The sequence below is a fragment of the Hemiscyllium ocellatum genome, chromosome 44, assembly GCF_020745735.1.
Source record: "Hemiscyllium ocellatum isolate sHemOce1 chromosome 44, sHemOce1.pat.X.cur, whole genome shotgun sequence".
NCBI classification, from domain to species: Eukaryota; Metazoa; Chordata; class Chondrichthyes; order Orectolobiformes; family Hemiscylliidae; genus Hemiscyllium; species Hemiscyllium ocellatum.
The window spans coordinates 28,768,056-28,783,511 of record NC_083444.1 but is presented as its reverse complement, the minus strand read 5'-3'; the positions used below and the strand labels follow the sequence as shown (position 1 = coordinate 28,783,511).

The 15,456-nt window shown below is 46.6% G+C and overlaps 1 pseudogene; it reads right to left on the bottom strand.

Moving 5' to 3' along the window:
• Positions 1-1,685: 1,685 nt before the first annotated feature.
• LOC132835329 (beta-1,3-galactosyl-O-glycosyl-glycoprotein beta-1,6-N-acetylglucosaminyltransferase 3-like) overlaps positions 1,686-15,456 on the bottom strand; it is a 96,248-nt pseudogene continuing 82,477 nt past the window's right edge.

Below are 15,456 nucleotides of genomic sequence, written 5' to 3'. Positions count from 1 at the left end.
TTTACTCTTATCAATCCCAGGATTGTTCCTGCCCTGGATGTATACAGATGGCATTACATGTGGCGTTACAGAGGCAACATTTTTCTTTGTACAGCTTCTGCTGTCGTTGCCCTGTCAGTTTTGGTGGGAGACGGATAAAATGAAGATGTCTGAGTCCTTGAAGTATGAAGCAAGCTCCATTAAACAATCTCTGGATGTTAGACTAACACGGGACATTCACACACATAGGTCAGCTTCCCTCATTTGTACAGAAACTACCCTGAACTCCTCGATTGGATTCCAGTCTGAAACTCACTCCTGCATATCTGTTAATCTTTATACAAACCACCCCAAGACCCTCAATTAGAAGTGGACATCATTGCAGTGTTCTGATTTCTGTTCATTAAACAGCCATAATCATTCTCACTCAGTCCCATTTAGTTCCCATTTCTACAAGTAGATTCTATCTCATTTGTTTTCTTTTTGACTGCTTTCATTTCTATCTGCATCCAAATGATATCCAGCGTCACTATTTCCGGTGTTAGTGACTACAGTTAAAACATATGACATCACAATGTCCAGCATTACACTGTCCAGTGTCACAATCTGATCTCACAATATCTCGTGATAGTGTCCAGAGGGACAGTGTTGTAACCGGAGTGACAGTGTCAAGCGTTGGAGTGTCCGGACTGACAGTGTCATACATGGAGTGAGAGTGTCCAGAGTTATTGTGCCCGGAGGTAAGGTGTGTCCGGAGTGGCAATGTCCAGAGTTATTCTGCCTGGAGTGTTCCAGTAATGTAGTGCCCACTTGTGCAATGTTCCAGTAATGCAGTGCCCACTAGTGCAGTGTTCCAGTCATGCAGTGTCAACTCGTGCAGTGTTCCAGTAATGCAGTGCCCACTTGTGCAGTGTTGAGTATTATTGGTGGATGTGTCCCTGTGAGAGTGGGCACAAATAACCCCATTGACCTGTGGCCAACCACTTCAACTCCCTTTCCCACTCCACAATGACACTTCCTGCCTCGCCAAATCCAAGCTATCTGACAACTGGAGGAAGAACACCTCATCTTCTGCCTTGGGACCCTCAACCATTTGACATCAACATTGAAGTCACTAGTTTCCAAATCTCTCCTCTACCCCCACCTCATCCCAGATACAACCCTCCAAGTCGGCTCTCCCCTCTTGACCTGTCCATCTTCCTTCCTAACTATATGTCCGACCTTCCCCACCGACCAATCACAATCACCCATCCAGCTGGATTTACCGAGCACCTTCCCAGCTACCATCCCCAAAAGCCCCTCCCTCACTCTATTTATCGCTCAACACCCTTATTCCCCCACATTCCTGATGAAGGACTTATACCTGAAACATTGATTCTCCCGTTCCTTGGGTGCTGCCGTGCTTTTCCAGCACCACACATTTTGACTCTCACAGTAACTAATGTTACAGTGCTCAGTCTCACAGTGCCCAGTGTTACAGTGGATAGTATTAAGGTATCCAATCTCCACAGTGCCCAACGCTATAGTGCCCAGCCTCACATTGCCTCGTGCTACAGTAGCCATGTTACAGCATGCAGTTTCACAGTGCCTGGCCTCCACAACAGCCAGTGTTATAGTATACGGTCTCATTTTGCCCAGTTTCACAGTGCCCAGTCTCTCAGCGTTTCCGATGTCTCACCCACCACCCCTACCACCATCACCAAGGTTTACTCTGTCCCAACCTTCAACCCAGCCCCTGTTTTAACAAGTGTCCTGTTTCGGAGATATTCCTCCATGCACTGTACTGCCGTGTTGTCATTGTTGGGGTCAAACTTATTTGCAAAGTAACATCTCTGACGAACCAACCACTGTAGATCTCCTGCCCCATACACACAAGCCAAGTGGCGATACCTTCCCGTGCAGGAAGGTTATAGGGCACCCCTTGCAACGTCACCAGCCTCAAAGGACCACTTTCCTGCCCGGCCAAGTGTCCTGATGGCTCCTTGGGTGTACGGGATAGAGGCGGGAACATTGGGCATTCTGTGCAGGGTAGCCCACACATGCTCGTCCGGGCTGTAGGTGTCCCCCGACCACTTGAGAAAGACTGGAACTCGGCACTGTCAAACACATGGCCGACAAACTCTCTGGTGGCCATGAAGTAGGCACTGCCCACGAAGATGGAGGTGCTGATGTTCGGCTGGTCTTTCTGTTGCGCCGTCAAGATGATTTGGTCGAGGGTATCGTGGTGGTATTGTTAATGTTTCTAAAAGGCAAGCGCAAGTGAGAGAGACGAGAAAGTAGAAATGATAGCTTTTCAACTTTGCCTATGGCTTTTCCCCTCCCCAGCTCCTCTGCAATCTCCTTGTCCCCAGCACCAGCAAGATCCATGCACACTCCTTCTCTCACCTTACAGTGGAGAACAAGGCCATTCAGCCCCTCAGTCCTTTCTCACTCCTATTGCCCAGTGCCAGTCACGTGCCTCCCAAACCATCTCCCAATGCTCATTCGCTGAGCAAATATAAAACTCATCCTCAAACTCTCCCAGTGGATATGGCTCCAAAAATACACTTCAACCTGTGCTCTCTGGTCTTAAACGTTGAGAGCACCAGAAAAATAGATCCTTCAGCCCACCGTGTCTGCGCTGGCAAAACAGGCTCCTTGCTACTCCACTCTTATTTTCCAGCACTGGGAACATCGCCTTCCATGCCTCACCAGTGCAATGGAGATACTTTCCTGTGGTCATCAACTCCTGGAGTGGGACTTGAACACAGAGCTTTTGCCTTAGAGAGAAGGACATGGTGTGCAGGGATCTAGTTCTTTGAAAGTTGCATGGCAGATAGACAGGGTGGTGAAGTATGTGTTTGATACCTTTACCTTCATTGGTCAGTGCATTGAGCATAGGAGTTGGGATGTAATGTTGCAGCTGTAACAGGGATGGATAGAGCTCTGAAAGTTAGTGGAATCAAGGGGTATGGGGATAAGGCAGGAACAGGATACAAATTGTGGATGATCAGCCATGATTATAATGAATGGTGGTGCTGGCTCGAAGGGCCGAATGGCCTACTCCTGCACCTATTGTCTATAAGAAGGAGTGTCTTTGACTATCTCTGATATGCTTTTGCCATTACCAAGTGTGATCTATTGTCTGTAGAGGACATTGGTGAGACTACTTTTAAAATACTGCATACAATTCTGGTCGCCCTTCGAAAGAAAGGATATTGTTAAATTTGAGAGAGTGCAGAAAAGATTCACCAGGATGTTGTCGAGGTTGGAGAGTTTGAGCTACAGTAAGAGGTCGAATAGGTTGGGGCTATTTTCCCTGGAGTGTCGGATGCTGAGGGGTATCCTTACAGAAGTTCATAAAATCAGGAGGAGCATGGATAGATGTTGAAATAATCAGCCGGATGATAATACACCTCACACAGCCTCCTTTATCACATACATGCAAGAAGACTCAACCATCCGGGTCAAAGCCCACCCTTGCCTGGAGAGTCTGAAAGAGGCAGTTGCAATCACACTTTTACACACAAATCAGCGTTCCCTTTTCATGAATTACGTTTTGATTTCAAGCCTTAGCAACACAACTGATCAATCAGATCCTGATCTAGGTACATGACGTTTAGCATTAGATCATTGACCTTAAGCTTCTACAAAAGCTGTTGAGTGTTGTTTCGGTATTCCTGCCTTCTCACTTAGCTGGAGCCAGTTTCAATAAGCTCGCCAGCTTACATACGTGCTTGGCTGCACTTTTCTGTTGCTGCTCAGAATTGTTTAGCTGACCTCCTTTTCTGTTCTTGCCCCATTTTGCTTCCTTCCACGTCGGCTGAGTATAGCCAACGGTCTTTTCCCAAGGGTGGGGGAGTCCAAAACTAGAACCATAGGTTTCAGGTGAGAGGGGAAAGACCTGAGCGGTTAGTTTTTCACGCAGTGGGTGATGTGTGCCTGGAATGAGCAACCAAGAGGTGGTGGAGGCGGCTGGTACAATGACAATATTTAAAAGGCATCTAGATGTGGACATGAATAGGAATAGGTTAGAGAGGTATGTGCCAAAGGCTGGCAAATGGGGCTAGTTCAGCGCAGACAGGTTGAACTGAAGGGTCTGTTCCATACTGTATGATGCTATGACTCCGTGCTCTCTGGTTATTGAGGTTTAGAGCACCAAAATAATAAGTTGCTCTTCAGCCCATCGTGTCTGCACTGGTCAAAAAGACAAGCTCCGAGCTATTCTCATCCCATTTTGCAGCACTTGGCCCATACCCTTGAGTGTCTCACAACAGCAATGAAGACACCTTCCTATGGCCATCAGCTCCTGCAGTAGGACTTGAATCCAAAGCTCCTCCCTCAGAGTGAAGGACACCACACATTAGATTCTCAACAGTATGGAAACATGCCATTTGGCTCAACAAGTCCACACCAATCCTCTGAAGAGCAACCCATCCACACTCATTACCCTACCCGATATTTACCCCTGACTAATGCACCCGAATACTATGGGCAATTTAGCACGACAAATCTACCTGGCCTGTACATCTTTGTGGATTGTGGCAGGAAATCAGAGCACCTGGAGGAAATCCATGCAGGCATGGGGAGAACGTGCAAACTCTACACAGACAGTCGCCCAAGACTGGAATTGAACCCAGGTCCTTGGCACTATGAGGCAACAGTGCTAACCACTGAGCCACCATGCCACCCCTTCTGCAAGACACAAGACGCTTTATTCACATTGTGTCAAAGGGTATCTTTTATCTTCGGTCCTTGTGGCATCATGCATGGGAGATATGGATCCTTGGTTACCAAGGGGAGGATAGATTATCGATGGTATGCAGGAATGTGGATGGTGGAACAGAATCAAAAGGGCCAATGGCCTACTCTTGTTCCTTGTGTGTATGGGAGGAGATCTCTTTTTTTCTCTAACTTACATCGGAACTCGTCATCATCTCATACCAATGTAGTTTAGGCTTCATTTACGTTTCAATTCCTCAGATCTCCCCACCATGCCTCTAACCCAAAATCTTACATCTGCATTCCATTGCACTTGTACAACCGGTGAACAGTGAAGTATATTTCCTTGACTTCATTATTGAGTGCTAACCCTGTACCTATTCAATAAACCTCACCCCACTCTCATTTGTTCCAATGGGACCACCGTTGACCTTTCCAACTGAGCATCCAACTTAAACCCTGGCACCATTCTGCGAAATCTCCTCTTCTCCCTGTCCTGAGGGCCCTAACATCATTTTATAGTCACCGGAAATGACCACAACAATCCAACTGGGGCTAAAACAATTCGACATGCAGCATAACTCAAGCATTTCTTGGCATCAATGCCTCTATTTATGAAGCCTTCTGCTTTTCTACCCTCTTATAGCCTCCTCCATCTTCTAATGTTGATGAATGTTTATCGCCAGGTCCCTCTAATCCTGTGCACTCTTTATGATTGTGCCATTACATTTCTATTACCTCTCCACATCCTTCTCCCAAAACATATCACCTTACACTCTTCTGTATTCACCTCTGACTGGATGCTGTCTGTTCATTGTGGTGACTCTGGACAATTTACGTCTTCCTCACCATTTGCCTATCCTCCAGGTTTATCATGCCCCAAATATGGGCATTTTGCCACATACTCCAAATTGATATCACTGACATATTGAATAAAAGCAGTCATCTATTTAGGGCTGAGATGCGGAAACATTTCTTAACTTACAGGATAGTGAAGTTATGGAATTCTGTACCACAGAAAGTTGTGGAGTTTGAGTCATTGAATATATCCAAGAATGTGACTAACAAATGTTTAGGTTTCAAAAGCATCAAAGGCATGGGGAGAAAGTGGTAGTATGGCATTGAGTTAGAGGATTAGCCATGATCATATAGTATGGTGGGCCACATGTAAGGCCAAATCATCTTCGCCTGCTCCGGGTCTTGATGTTGATATGTCCCAGCTGTGTGGATCATTCCCACCTACCAACCTACCAACCTGTCCTCCATAACAAGATCCATGAATCAGGGATTGTATTGTCAATTTTGTTGTTCAGCCATTTTTATCTAGTGCCGAGTGAAACACTTCATTGAATCCAGTCCAGACACCATTCTCTGCATTCAAATTCTCAGCTGCTTCACCAATGCATGATGCGAGGTTGGAGACTTACCTTTTGAAAACCTGCAGTGGCTTCACTTCATTAATTTGATCTAAGGCAGGTTGGTGCGAATTGCAGCCATAACTATCAGCATCAAGTGCATGATATAAAGTAAACTAGGATCCATGCGGTGTGAGCCTAGGAGACCCGGGTTCAAGTCGCTTCTGCTCCAGATGTGCGATAACATCTTTGAACAGTTTCATCAGTAAATGTAAGACCATTAACAAGTCGGGACAGGAGTCAGCCATTTGGTCCCTCAAGCCAGATCCACTAGTATCATGGCTGATTCAACATTCCTCACATCCATGTTCTTGCCCTCTCCCCGTAACCTTTAATTTCCCACTGGCCAAGAATCTATCCATCCGAGCCTTAAATATATACAAGGACAGCTCTATGTGCAAGGAATTCCAAAGATTCACAACCTTCAGAGAGAGGAAATTCCATCTCTTTTCAGTCATAAACTGGTACCCCTTTATTCTGAGTCAATACCTCCCCCCCCCCCCCCGGTTCTGGACTCTCCCGTGAGGAGAAACATCCTTTCAGCATTTATCCTGTCAAGCCCCTTAATCCTGTCACCTCTCATTCTTCTAAACTCCAGTGAGTAGAATCCTGATTAGCCTTTTGTTTTTAAGACAATCTCTCCATAATGGGGCCATCCCACTGAACATTCTCTTAACTTCTTCCAATGAAACAACATGTTTTCTTAAATAAGGTGACCAGAAGTGCTCACAGTACTCCGGTTGTGCTCTCACAAGCACCTTGCACAGTTGTAGTAAGACTTCCTGGCTTTTATACTCCAACCCCCTTCAAATAAGGGCAAACATTCCACTTCAGTTTTGAAGAAAGGTCACCAGACTCAAAACATTGACTCTGTTTTCTCTCCACGAATGCTACCCGTCCTGCTGAGTCTCTCCAGAAATTTCTGTTTTCATCCAATATTCCATTAGTCTTGCCAATTACCTGCTGCCCCCGTGTGCAAGCTTTCTATGTTTCATTCACTAGTTCCCCCAAGTCCCTTTGTTGCAGCTTTCTGAAGTTTTCTCCATATAAATAATATTCTATTCTTTTGATTTCCCTTCAAAATGAACAACTTCACATTTTCCCACATTGTACTCAATTTGCCGACATTTTTGTCTATTTAATCCATCAATATCTGTCTGTAAAGCACATAAAACAACATTTTTTTACTGTAACTCAATATACATGACAGTAATATATCAGCAAGGTTTGAGAAGGTTTGTAGTTCAGGTTGAGGCTCGAGATGTAGGTTTGCTCGCTGAGTTGGAATGTTCACTGAAGATGTTGCCTAGTATGGTGACGAAACATCTGAAAATGAACCTTCCAACTCAACGAGCAAACCTACATCCAGAGTAATGTTTCCAGTCAACCTTAGAGTACAACGGGGTCTTGATCAGATGGGATAATAGGCCGAGGAGTGCCAGATGGAGTTTAATGTCGATAAATGTGAGGTGCTCCATTTTGGAAAGGCAAATCAGGGCAGGAATAACACACTTCATGGTAATGTCTGGGGAGTGATGATGAAAAAAGAGATCTTGGAGTGCAGATTCATAGTTTCTTGAAAATGGAGTCGCAGATAGACAGGGTAGCGAAGAAGGTGTTTGCTACGCTTGCCATTATTGGTCAGTGCATTGTGTGTAGGAGTTGGGAGGTTATGCTGTGGCTGAACAGGACATTGGTTTGGCAAATTCTGGAATACAGCATGCAATTCTGGTCTCTCCGCTATAGGAAGGATGTTGTGAAACTTGAAAAGGTTCAGAAAAGTTTTACAAGGATGTTGCCAGAGTTGAGTGTGGAAATGCAGGAGATTGGTACAAGATGTGGAAAAATTACAGACACGATGGGCTGAATAACATCCTTCCACAAGAATTATTTTATTCTGTGAATGGCACAGAGGACGATTAACTTCAAGGTTCATGTTATCAGGAGGGACACCAAAGTCCTTTCCTCAGATGAGTGATCAGACAACTCCCTACTCTTTACTTGAACTAAGGCATAACCTGACTCCGCCAGTATCATAGCAAAAATCAGCCATTCGTCCCTTCAAGTCTGCTCCACCATTCAAGAAGGTCACTGCTCTTCTGGTTGCAATTTCAATTCCACATTTCTATCGATTGCCCCGGGGTCCTTATCTTTTTTTAAAAAAAAGGTCAGCTTGCTCACCCTTTCAAAACTTCATCAACCCAGCCTTCACAACTTCGTACAGAAGAGATTTAAACAGTGCACCAGCCCTCTCAGGGGAAAATAATTCTGCAAGGCATTGGTGAGGTCACTTTTGGAGTACTGGGTAAATTTGTGATCGCCCTGCTATTGGAAGGGTGTTGTTAAACTGCAAAGGATGCAGAAAAGATTAACAAAGATGTTGCCAGGACTGCAGGGTTTTAGTTATAAGGAGAGGCTAGATAGGCTAGGGCTTTTCTCACTGGAGTATTGGAGGTTTATAAAATTGTGTGGGAAATCAATAAAAGTGAATAGCCCCAGGATGGGGGAGTCCAAAACCAGAGGGCATAGGTTTAAGGTGAGATCTGAGGGTGGAGCAAATACGGAGCAAGTTGCCAAAAAGAATTGTTGTAGTGTGTACAATTACAAGATTTAACAGACGACATAAATAGGACAAGTTTAGAGGGATATGGATCAAACACAGGATAATGGGATTAGTTCCAATTAGGATACCTGGTTGGCACGGATGAGTTGGATGAAAGGGTATGTTTCAGTGCTGTAGGACTCTGACGATATCTTATTCTACAGAACCTCTTGTCAAACCTACAAGAGAAAGCAATGTCCCACCTTATCATGTCCCCTCAGAAAAAAATATACATTTCAAAAAGATTTCTCAGATTTTCAAACTTAAATGTGTTCAGGCCAATTTGTTTAACCTTCCTTCACAAGATAAAGCCTTCATCCCAGGAAAAAGGCAGGTGAAACTTGCTGTCAACATAATTATTTTATGTTTTAAATGAGAGAAAAATGTACAGACTGATTCTGATGTGATCTCATCAAGGCCTTGTATGGCACTCTCTCCACCCCTCAGGCCTGGAAATGGACTCTACATTTTGAAGAGAAATGTCTGTACTAATGGACTCTGGACTAGAAAGGACTCTGGTTGTTGGTAATTAACTGTCATATGGTTTGTTGGGCTTATCACTTGCACTATCTTGCAAGTCCCTGGGTCTGGCAGGTCTTAGTGTGGGCTGGCAGGCTCATGGGTCATCCTGAAAGCTGTCACCCCGAGAGCCGGAGGGTGTGTACGCCATCCTATGAACCTAAAGTTTGGTAGGCTGTCCCGAAAGCCGAAGGGTGGATCGGCCACTCTGTTGATAGTCTCCCCGAGAGCTAGATGATGGGTAGACCGTCTTGTGTGTCATGTGTGTCCCTGGGTCTGGCAGGCCTTACTGTGAGCTGGGACGTTCATGGGTCATCCTGAAAGCTGTTACCCCGAGAAGCAAAGGGTGGGTAGGCCACCCTGATGCCAGTTGCCCCTAGAGCCAGAAGGCGCATTGGGGCAGGCTGAGATCCAGAAGGCTTGTGGGCTACCCTGCACGCTGTCGTCCCTGGGAAGGGGACGCCTGTCATAGAGGCGCGGGAAAGTATGTTGGGATAGTCCGCTGGTCGGATGGTGCATTGGGGTGATGAGAGCCCAATGGTAAGTAGGGGCAGACAGAGAGCCAGAAGCCATCCACAACGCTGTCGCCCCGGGCGCGTAACGGGGCAGGCTGTCCTAGAGGTAGTCGAATGGTGTGTCAGAGCAGACCAAGAGCCGGAAGGTGCATAGGGGCAGGCTGCCTTAGAGCGGCCAGAAGGTGAGAGGGATTGGGGTGGGTGGGGGAGAGGCTTGCTGTTTTTTTTTGGGAGTCTGTATTGAATGCGCTCTTTCTTACACAAGCGGACCGTCTTACATGTATGAATGTCATTGTTACTGTTTGTAATGATTGAAACTGGGATTTGAGATTTGTCCTCATTTCCCTGAACACCGATTGAATGTCAGGGTTTGGGGCTTGGCTTTGTCATTCCCCTCCCTTGTAAAATTGCTGTTTCTCTGTATACAGCTGTAAATGCAATTGTTTGTATAAACTGTGAATTGTTTAATAAAATATAAATAAACAGGACTATCTATTTCCTTTCTTCCTGGTGATGGAATATAAATTGTGATGAGCAATTAGAAATGTTGTCTGCAAAAATCACAAAGCTGAATCATGAAAGAGGAAGGGGAGTGTAGGTTAAGCTAGATGTGCTTGTACAAACAATTATAAGCATCTGTTTCCCGCGTCTGCAAAAAGAAAAAAAACCACAATCGAGGTCATAAGGCTCAATGTGGACGAAGAATGAGAGGAAATGTTGCTTTAGCAGGGAAGGAAGCAGATGGCAATGAAGGAGGATATATGCTAACAATATTCCACAGAAGGATGTGGAAATGGCCAAGCAAGACCTGTACTGATACGCACAAGACCAGATAAGGCAAGAGATAAACAAAAGGAATGGATGCTGGGTTTAGAGTAGTGGGAGGAGGGAAAGAGAAATGATTTGTACTCGGTGTGCCTAGCTTATAGACACCACTCTTGCAAGAGTATATCAGACGATACTGCTGCTTCAGATCTTGTCTTGGACTGAAATTATTGAAGTGAGTGGGTTCTATTTCCCACATAAATTAAGATTTACACACTTGTTGTTTTTCATGCATCTGAGACCTGCACACATGACCTGGGTATAAGGGATAAATAAGCATGACTGCTGTTAGATGGTAGTGGAAGAAAAATAAACAGGCATGTCAAGGGATCTGCTCGCTCAGAGCTGGCTCCAGGGGAGCTGGACCAGCATATGAAGGACTCTTCAATCCTCTTGAGGAGAGGAGACTGACTTCGAAACAGCCTCAGTATGTATCATGTGCTGCTGTTGGCGTCTTCCTACTGAGGAGGAGTTTATTTTTAACTTTTTTTTTCATAGTTTGTTGTGATTGTATTCTGGGGTTTCTTTCTGCTTATTTCTGTTAATTTGAAGCTGTGCTCAGCTGCACAGACAGCTACTACCACCAGTGCTGCTACAGTCTGGGCCTGCTCCTGCTACTGAAGCCTGGACCTCGCCTGCACCCCTTCGGCTGCTGCCTGACCTTCCTAAGCCTGGGGACGATTTCGACTACTACTCCTGAGGCTGCTTCCGGAAAAAAAAATTAAACAAGACGATCAGATGTTCTGTTCACTTTCAGCTGGCTCTGAGGAAGCTGGATCCATGTCAAGGACTCTCCATGTGTAAACAAAAGGGTGAGTTGGTGACTGGATAATCGCCTCTGTGAAGTTATTCCTGATGTTGGGGTTTCCTGCTCCTAGGATGCTGCCTGACCTGCTGTGCGTTTCCAACACTACTCTAATCTTGACTATAATCGCCAGCATCTGCAGTACGCAATTACAGTCATAGAGATGAGCATGGAAACAGATCCTTCGGTTTAACCTGTCCATGCTGACCAGATATCCCCACCCAATCTACTTCCACCTGCCAGCACCTGGCCCATATCTCTCTAAACCGTTCCTATTCATATACCCATCCAAATGCCTCTTAAATGTTGCAATTATACCAGCCTCCACCACATCGCCTGGCAGCTCATTCCATACACGGACCACACTCTCCATGAAAATGTTGCCCCTCAGGTCTCTTTTATATCTTTTCCCTCTCACCCGAAACCTATGCCCTCTAGTTCTGGACTCCCTGACTCCAGGGAAAAGACTTTGTCTATTTATCCTATCCATGCCCCTCATAATTTTGTAAACCTCTATAACGTCACCCCTCAGACTCCAGCGCTCCAGGGAAAACAGCCTCAGTCTGTTCAGCATCTCCCAAAAGCTCAAATCCTCCAACCCTGGCAACATCCTTGTAAATCATTTTGGAATCTTTTCAAGATTCACAACATCTTTCCAATAGGAAGGAGACCAGAATTGCACGCAATATTACAACAGTGGCCTAACCAATGTCCTGTACAGCCGCAACATGACCTCCCAACTCCTGTACTCAATACTCTGATCAATAAAGGAGCATATACAAAATGCTGCCTGCACTGTCCTATCTACCTGCGACTCCGCTTTCAAGGATCTATGAACCTGCACTCCAAGGTCTCTTTGTTCAGCAACACTCCCGAGGACCTTATCATTAAGTGTATAAGTGCTGCTAAGATTTGCTTTCCCAAAATGCAGCACCTCACATTTACCTGAATTAAACCCCACCTGCCACTTCTCAGCCCATTGCCCCATCTGGTCCAGATCCTGTTGTAATCTGAGGAAACCCTCTTCGCTGTCCAATTTTGGTGTCATCTGCAAACGCAGTAACTGTACCTCTTATGCTCACATCCAAATCATTTATGTAGATGACAAAAAGTAGAGGACCCAGTACTGATCCTTGTGACACTCCAGTGGTCACAGGCCTCCAGTCTGAAAAACAACCCTCCACCACCACTCTCTGCTTTCTACCTTTTGAGCCAGTTCTGTATCCAAATGGCTAGTTCACCCTGTATTCCATGAGATCTAACCTTGCGAATCAGTCTCCCATGGGGAACCTTGTTGAATTCCTTCCTGAAGTCCATATAGATCACATCCATCGCTCTGCCCTCATCAATCTTCTTTGTTACTTCTTCAAAACCTCAATCAAGTTTGGGAGACTATTTCACTATCAACCAACGAACAATCCTTTACATGCTCTGAACCGAACTTACATTCTTTTGTTCACTCTCAACTCTTAATGGGTAGCTATGAGCACCACATGGGCCCCAACTAGGCCTGCCTCTTCATCCGTCGGCACCATTCCCCACCTTTTCCTCCACTACATTGATGACTGGATTGGCACGACCTCATATTTACATGAGGTGGTTGAAAAGTTCATTAATTCTACCAACACCTTCCAACCTGACCTCAAATTCACCCGGACAATCTCGGACTCCACCTTCCCCTTCCTGGACCTCTCCATCTCCATCTCTGGCAACCGACTAACTGTGGACATCTACTACAAACCCACCAACTCCCACAGCTACCTGGAATACACCTCCTCCCACCCTGCCCCTGTTAAAACACGATCCCTTATTCCCAATTTCTCTGCCTCTGCTACATTTGTTCCCATGAGGACCAATTCCACAACAGTACATCCCAGATGGTGTCCTACCTCAAAAACTACAATTTCCTCTCCCACATGGTTGACAATGCCCTCCAGTGCATCTGCTCCATTTCCTGTACCTTCACCCTTGAAGCATACCCCTCCCAATGCAACAGGGACAGAACGCCCTCGGTCCTCACCTTCTACCCTACCAACATTCGGATACATTGCATTATCCTCCACCACTTCTGCCACTTACAAACAGACCGCACCATTAGGGAAATATTTCCGTCTGCACTCCATCTGCATTCGATGAGATCATTCCTCCTACAACTCCCTTGTCAGATCCACACCCCCCAACAACCCACCCTCCCTTCCTGGCACCTTCCCTGGCCTCTGAAAAGTGCAAAACCTGCACCCACACTTCTCCCCTCACCTCCGTCCAAAGCTCCAAAGGATCCTTCCACTTCTGACAGAAATATACTTGTACCTCCACCAATGTCATCTACTGCATCCATTGCACCCAATGTGGTCTCCTCTACATCGGGGAGACAGAGCTCTTACTTGCGGATAGTTTCAGAGAACATCTCTTGAACACCCGCACCAACCAACCCCACCGCCCCGTGGCTGAACATTTTAACTCCCCCTCCCACCAAGGGCATGCAGGTCCTGGGCCTCCTCCATCACCAAACCCTTACTAGCTGATGCCTGGATATTCCACCTTGGAACCCTGCAACCAGACGGTTCAATGTCGATTTCACGAGTTTCCTCATTTCCCCACCCCAACCTATCGCAGTCCCAAGGCTCCAACTCAGCACCACCCTACTGACCGGTCCATCTTCCTTCCCACCTGTCCACTTGACCTTCCACCCCACCCCCACCCCCCATAACATCATCTATCTATCACATTCCCAGCTACCTTCCACACCCATCCCACTTATCTCTCGCCCCCTGGTCCAGAAGCCTTATTCCTGATGAAGGGCTTATGTCTGAAACATTGATTCTTCTGCTCTTCAGATGCTGCCTGACTCGCTGTGCTTTTCCAGTGCCACACTCTTGATTCTGATCTCCAGCATCTGTCGTCCTCACTTTCTCCTACACTCTTAACCTACCTACATTCCTGTATACTCTCGTAATCAGTCTATATCCCTCCCATCCCAGGCCCAGCCCTCTCTATCCACCCCATCCCTTTCACTTGACCATCTTCCTTTTCACCCATCTGCTCCACCCCACCCACTGTCCAATCACAGCCACCTCCTCCCTGCATCTACCAATTGCCATCCCACCCACCTTTCCACAGCCCTACACCCCCATTTATTCTGCAGCCCCTTCCCCTCCCCGGGTTCTGAAGAAAGTTTCCGACCTGAAACATCAATTGCCCTTCTCCTCTGTTTGCAGCTCAACTCTCCAATTCCTCTATATTCCTTGGTACATTCTGAACCTTCCTCCATGCAACTGAACAGTTTTAACAACCCTGTCTCTCTTTGTACAGACAGGAGTGTAGGACTGGAGGGGAGAGAGAAATGATGGAGGGAGGGAGGATGGAAAGCACTTGGATGAAGAGAGGCCCAGCAGAGAGGAAGTTGGTTACCTTTTTGAACCCTGGTGCAGGATCCAACTCAATCACGTTGGAGCCGTTCAGAGCTCTGAGGCTGCGGACGATCTCCCAGTTGGTCTTCAGGGGGAAGTCTTGGCCACATACACTGATGAAGTATCTGCAGGGGACAGGGCTCTCCAGCAGCTCCTTCAGGCAGTTGAGATCCGCCTGAACTCTGCTCCAGCCAGCATAGGTGACCGACTCCAGCTTGGCTGCGATGAAGACATTGTGGAAACACGAAGCGATGGCCCGAACGGCCGCATGAAATGGGCTCGGGGATTTGCGGTCCACGTGGGTACAGTAGACATTCTATGGTGCGTAAATGCTCCATAGAAGCCTCTTGAACATCTCAATGCTCTGGTGGATGACCATGGAGTATGCCAAGGGGAAGTGTTTCTCCTCAGGGCTCAGGGGGACAGTGATATACTTGCGGGCCCTCACAAACGATCTGCAATTTCGGGTCATGTTCAGATAATCTCCCTCAGTGACGGCTTGTTGCTTGAGGGAGACAGTAATAGAGTTGAGGAGGGCCCTTTCCACCTCCTGTCTGTCCCCCTGGATGATCTGCCAGCAGGTGGAGTTCTCGACCAGAAGGAGGTGTTCCTGCATTGGACTGGCGCCTGGTTTCACCAGCCTGAGGGTCAGCCGGCCCCCTCCTCTCAGGACCAGCAGCCATTG